Source organism: Rhagoletis zephyria, unplaced genomic scaffold (genome assembly GCF_001687245.7).
Source record: "Rhagoletis zephyria isolate East Lansing unplaced genomic scaffold, Rhagoletis_zephyria_1.1 Rzeph_scaffold_01516, whole genome shotgun sequence".
Lineage (NCBI taxonomy): Eukaryota > Metazoa > Arthropoda > Insecta > Diptera > Tephritidae > Rhagoletis > Rhagoletis zephyria.
In genome coordinates this window covers 63646-70663 of record NW_016158600.1, presented here as the reverse complement: position 1 = coordinate 70663, position 7018 = coordinate 63646, and the positions used below count along the sequence as shown (strand labels likewise).

Below are 7018 nucleotides of genomic sequence, written 5' to 3'. Positions count from 1 at the left end.
GGGGCAACCTTTGTATTCTCTCGATCGTGATTGACTGCCTTAGGTGAAACAGTGTTACTTCTTTAACAATTCTTTGCCTAAAAATATAGTTGATTTTTTTTTTTTCTCAGTATGCAAATTTTGTTTTCTTAAAAACAATTTTATCTTATTTTATTTCATTTCCCATTCAAGCTGTCACCACTGATACCACCTTTTATTATTGCATCATGGTGTTGTAATATAGAATTGGACCGAATAGGCTTATACGATGTTCGCTAAATAAATCGTGAACTACCCTGTTTCCATGCCCCACATTAGGTTCTTTCCTAACACAACTCATTTACACACGGCGATTTTTGTTGCCGCAACTCGACGTTTGTTGGAGAGAGCGTGACGAAGAAAGGAGAGGGGCACCGGAAAAGTTTGCTCTCAAAAATGGATCATAATCCAGAAGTACCAAAGAAGTGTGGCGAGTGAGTCTAGAAGGTTTGAAAGAGGAATTCGCCGCAAAATAGATTTTGCGGCGACAAAGGACGTTGAAGAAAAAGAGTGAGCGATGATAGAAATAAAGAAATGAAATAACAAAAAAGATGGCCGCGACTCTCCGTTTATTTGCCATCGGCATTCAACATACGCATTACCTTTCTTGATAGAATCTCAACTATTCTCAACTTTCTTAACTTTAATTACATAAATGCCTGGCATCCCTTTTATTGCTCTTCACCCCTTTTCTTTCCGATATTTGGCAACGCGGTTATTTACGTGTGTGGGTTGGTATAAGATGGACGCAAATGTGTGCGTGCATTTGAGGCCGATGGCTTTCACCTTTGTTTTGAATTTATTAGTTCTTAAATAAATTTAGAAATATATATAGTGCTTGATATTTATCGACCTTTTATATGTTAAACTATCAGTGATAATTGCAAAGTCCAATTCTATACAGTTGCGTAGTAACGTAGCCTACATGATGCCCATTTACACGTATGAGCGTCCATGTGCAGTACGCTTGTGTGCGTTCATAAAATCTTGATGAAAGTATATAAAGACCGTCATTTCACCAACAGATTCGGCTTCGTGTTGTGTTGCGCGAAGTCTTTTTCTGGTGCATTTGGAGTCCATGTGGGTTGCTAGAAGAACGGAAAAACCATGCGCTAGGACAATATGCATTCAAACCGATAAGCACTACCCCCATGGGGGGCAAAGGATACTTTTAAAATTCTTTGCTTTGTCACAGCAGGGCCGTATCTATAGTGCAAGACGGCAATTGCCTACGTGTTAGCGACCATTTGGCGTTTATGGGAGCGTGAGCAGGATAGATAGTTTATTGAGAAGGTGGAAACTGTCAAAACAGGCAATTTTTGCGACAGTAGTGGGAATTTCTTGACACGACTTTCGACGAATCATTCGAAAAGTGCGATTTTATGTGAACAGACGTTGGGAATATTTTGTGGGTTGATGTTGAGTTTATAATTAAAAATAAGTAATTAACTCAGTTAGAAGCAGTTGTACACCACTCCCGATTCGGCTATAATTATACGTACTATAAAAATAGTGAAATCGATTCCGCATATTGAATGTTTTTTTTTTTTTTTTGGATCTTGTAACTTGTGCTCTCGTGACGTTCCGGTCGTAACCCCACCACAACCATCGTACATTTGTACGCACAAATCTGCCGTGCCAAGTAGCTCGCGAAACGTATTTGGTGGCTACGGTCGACGCCACTATATGCACACTTGTACTTGCTACTTATCAAGTGGTTTGTCTTTTCAGCTGAAGCACCACTTTTATTGTTTTATTTAAACTTTGGGCTAGTCTTATTTTGTTAGTAAAGTCAGACAACAGCCTCAAACTGGCGGAGAGGAAGGTGGCACTGACACTGTGCCAGACGTCTGTGGTAAGTTTGCTTAATTTTGGGTTAACATCTACTGTTGCTTTTAAATACCGTGATGTTGTGATTGGGTCATTGCTGTTCAGCTTATACATAAATAGATACATGTGTGTAGGGAAATTGCAGTGTGAGTTTATGCAGGTATTCTTCTCTTAAATAACAATAACCAATCTTTAAGTCATTCTCCAAATATTTTTAAATTGATTGTCAAGGGATTGTTATGCTAAAATATTTACTTTCTGCGAACAGTAAAGGATATTTGTTGCAGGTACGTTTTTTATGGCACCACTTAGGCAGTTGAGTCCATATGCTGCAAAAGACTGTTGAGCACAACCTCTTCGTCACCCCTCTGCATACCTTTATAGGACGATTTAATAACGACTGCATAAGTATACCCTGGCGTTTTTACGATTTTATTTATTTACATATACCAAATTTCTCTTATTTATTTTTTATAAAAATACATATGTACATAGGTATCGTCGTTTAAAGTACTACACCGCGTATCGTCTTTCTGCAAAACCGCGTAACTGTCATTTTTTGTCAAAAATTGGATTTGCTCACCGAAGCTCTTGGCTCAAGCCTTATCAATTCGTCCTCAAATATACTAGCCAGAAATGCGATTGCTTTATAAAAGAGAGAACCATTTTGAAATATGAAAGTTTTTACTGTCTACAAAATAATTTATGCAATCTCACATACGCGGTTTTGCATTATCATGATACGTGGTTTTGTACTTCAAACGATGATATACATATTTAATTAATGGCGGCCGCTGTTGGGTAGTGGTTAGTTACCATTCCGCAGGGCCTGGGTTCAGCCCCGGTTTCCAAACAATACGAAAGGAAGCATGGAAAAACGCGCTGAATCGATTCTTGATTTGGGTATCGACTTCCATGTTTTCATTTTCGAACGTCTGCAACAATGTTTATTGGGGCAAGAAATACTTTTTGTTCACACAAACTTTAAAATAAAACAGTTCGACGGCTGAGTGAAAGATTGTCCTAAATATCTCGGCAGCCGGCTAGAAAGCGGCCTTTCTCATTATTTGGTTGAAAAACGCTCTACCTCTGAATTTGCATCAAGAATGCCCTATCTCAACTGAAAATATGTATATGTTGATATAGGGAATTTTTGAGGTAGCAGCGGAGATAGGGCATTTTTGAACCGAACTCTGAAATTGGGGGGTTTTCAAGGAAATTATGAAATAGGCCGTTCTTGATACCTGGATAGGTATTCTATCGGAATCTGCAATAAAATTTAAATTCTTGCAAAAACTCGATGTTTAACAACTTACTAAAAATATCTCAATATAAGTTTTGGAATACAAATTACAAAAAATTGTTGATTCTCACAAAATGCACCATCTCGTCACAAAGAAAATCATTTTAAAAATAGTGCTTGAAAACCCCCCATTTTTTAACCACGTTTTACTGGTCTTTTCTATGCAAATCAACTTCAAAAAGCTGAACTGTTAATAGCTAAGTTAGCTTTAGGACAATCTTGCCCATTTTATATATAAAAATATTAATCCGAATTATTTAGCTTTAAAACGACGTTAAGATGAAGACTCTACGATGACCAGAACCCGAGATACATATAACGATTTGAAAGAGTACATGATTAGTCAGAATCACGAAAAAATTGATACTTTGACAGATCATATCTCCAAAGAAAAAAGCGAAAAAAAAATTCCTTGAACACGTGTTAGCTTATTTCATTTAGAGAACCCAAAAAAAATTTGAAGCCAATCGAAAGTGTGACACCAAATTTGGTGTCCGATATGAAAAAGAACGTCTCATATGTATACATGCAACTGCTTTTGCGTAAGGTTACATTTTTTGTCTTTTTTGTATCTAGATCGCTAACAATATCGATAGCAACATCCAACAAAATAACGATTACAAATTCGATAAAAATTTTCGATAGCAAAATCGATAGTAAGATTGATAGCAAAATCGATTGGAAAATCGATAAAAATATCTAACAAAATCGAAAATAATATCGATAACACAATCGATAAGTAATCGTTAACAAAGTCAATAAAAAATATAGATATAAAAATCGATAAATAATCGATAAAAAAATTGATAACAAAGTCCCAGATTGAGTCTCTGTGTCTATCTACATCCTTTTCTCTATAATTACCTTTATTTTAATCTTTCTTCGTCTATCTTCATCTTTACTTTTAGCGGTATCCTCATCCTCATTGTCATCTTTTTCTTTATATTTGTCTTTGTTTTTACCTTTATATTTACCATTTCCTTCATTTACATACATATTCCCCTTTTCCCTTTCCCCTTTCCCCCCCCCCCCCCCCCCCCCNATAAAAATCGATAAATAATCGATAAAAAAATTGATAACAAAGTCCCAGATTGAGTCTCTGTGTCTATCTACATCCTTTTCTCTATAATTACCTTTATTTTAATCTTTCTTCGTCTATCTTCATCTTTACTTTTAGCGGTATCCTCATCCTCATTGTCATCTTTTTCTTTATATTTGTCTTTGTTTTTACCTTTATATTTACCATTTCCTTCATTTACATACATATTCCCCTTTTCCCTATCCCCCCCCCCGTGTTTAACATAAAACAAGGTAGACTTCCAGAATATCGTGAGTGATATCCTACGATATAGTAGTGAAACCCATTCATATTTACTCAGGGAAAATAGTAGCTTCAGGCTGCCGCGGTATAAAACGGAAATAGATAAGAAGAATACCTTTTATAAGGGATTAAAATGTTGCAATGAATTTCCAGCTCAAATAAAAAATTGAGAAAACGTTGGTACATTCAAAAGGCAGCTGCACATTGGCTATTAGATAGAAAGGTCCGGCATGGAAACTAGTCCCTTCCATCCGTACTAACAGGGTGACTGGATCCCGTTCATTCAGATTGCCCATAATGTATGAAATAGAAAGGTCGGCATGGAAACTAGTCCTTTCCCTCCGATCAAATTGCGTGACTCTGGATCTCGTCCATTCAGATCGCCTGCCCGTAGAGAAGTGTATAAGAGGCGGCTTGGAAACTAGTCCTTTCAACCGCCCAGTTGTGGCGGCTCTAGAAATAACACTCTAGATCGTATGTCCTACACGTGATATATTTACGGTACTGCTTGGAATCACGTCCATTCCAACAGCATCGAGAATATGCTATCTTAGTTACTTATACATATACTATGTATTTTATGGCTTAGAAGGAAAATTGTAACAGGTTAACTTATATTAAGCTTTACTTTTACTTTTTTTATTAATTATTGATTTTGCAATACATATTACAAATGTATATAGGTCAAATGACTGTAATAAATAAATAAATAATTACCTAAGGAATTGTCCAATGGGAATTATTGCCATTTGTTTTTGAAGTCCTTATACATAAATACATGTGCATGTATGTAGACATGTGCGTACATAATTACATAACTTGTTGGCCTAAATTTTTTGATTAACTGAAATTACTATTCATACTCAATTGGTTTAATGTTTATTTATTTACTACTGCCATCTGACCTGCATACACTTTTAGATTTCCCATAAGAATAACACACGAAATTTTATTTTTTTTTTTACTTCTGATTTTTATATTTAAAGCACGATACGTTTTACTGTAAAGGTCTTGAAGTTTAGTTGTAGAGAATTGAACGCTTTACGAAAAAGGTCTAAAGTCATTTTTCGATAAGTCAACTCGGTCAAAAGTTATTAGAGGTCAAAGTCGAACTCATGGTTTTAGGCGATATTTGAGGTTAGTTTGCGATTTGACCTTTTTTGCTCGTGATATACCAGTTTTAATGTGCAGTACTTCTGTATTACTTCGTAGCTATGAAATCGAAAAGTGCGAAGCGGATATTCTTAATATTAATATAATATTTCTGAGACTTATTTTGGCGTCTAATCGAAACTTCTGAGCATGGCTCCGAGAGAAAAAAAACACATTTTTTTCTGAATCTCCCTAATGTAAAAAGTAAAATTAAACCTTAATATAAGTTAACCTTTTGCAATATTGCTCTAAGCTATAAGATGGTTTATGTATAATTAACTAAGAATAGCATATTCTCGATGTTGTTGAAATACCGTAAATATATCAGGTGTAGGGCATGCGTCCAGAGCCGCAACCACTGGGCGGTTTGAAAGGACTCGTTTCTAGGCCTAGCCTTTCTATTCATTAGCCAACGTTATGCAGTGCTTAAGTAGCATCCTCTTGAAGGTACCAACGTTTTCACAATTTTTTATAACTTTTTTATCCCTCTTAAAAGATATTCTTCAGCCTGAAGCTATTATTTTCCCTGAGTAAATATGCATTGGTTTCACTACTATATCGTAGGATATCACACAAATAATCTGGAAGTGTACTTCGCTTTATTATGTTATTTATCAAAATAAAATGCAAGTTTACAAATCGGTAAAAATTACCGTCAATTTTTAGTTTTTTTTTATGTATAAAAATAGAATTTCATCACGTGTGGAAGAAAAATAAATAAATAAACATAAGTTGCAAACGATATCATTTTGAATTTTGGTGCTAAATCTCTGATCATGGCTGTAGTGGGTCATTCCACGTAAAAGAGAAACACGAAATAAATTTGACTAAATGACTAAAAATGACTAAATTTATTTAAACCACCCGCTAGGACCTTTCCCACCATTCACAATTTTAAATATTTCTTTGAGGATTACATACATACATACAGGATGTCCAAGACCACCCGTCTACCCCTTTTTTAAAAAGAAGGAAAGTGTTTTTTATTGGAAAACGCAGGAATATAAATAGACCACCAAGTCAAGGATGCTCCTATCTTTTGGTCATATTACTTACTTCCGGTTTCGACCGAAAGTGTGGATTAAACGGTCCGGAAGTCCATTTGTAAATAGGATATTCTTCTTTTACACCAAATTCGGATTCTGCGCATAAAAAAATTTTACGTTTATTAGAAACCTTTTCATCGGAAGTGCCTTTTTCAACCTTTAAGTTATCTTTGAACTTCATTTGGAACAGTTCGTTTTGTCCTGCTAAATTACTTCAGGTAGTATTTAAGCTCTTACGCTTCATAGTCAGTAAGGATTTGAATTCCATTTGATTAATTAAAAAAAAAAAAACAATGCCAAATCGCCCTGGACTTCTAAAAAATGAATGGACTTCCGGGGTCGAAACTG

At 35.4% G+C, this 7018-nt stretch overlaps 1 protein-coding gene across 1 annotated transcript in view; it reads left to right on the top strand.

Moving 5' to 3' along the window:
- Nucleotides 1-1119: 1119 nt before the first annotated feature.
- The window catches only part of TfIIA-L (transcription factor IIA L), an 18059-nt gene continuing 12160 nt past the window's right edge, over nt 1120-7018 (top strand). The window contains exon 1 of the mRNA XM_017617890.1: nt 1120-1873. The gene's annotated coding sequence lies outside the window, so the exon portion shown is untranslated. The remainder of the gene's footprint in view (nt 1874-7018) is intronic.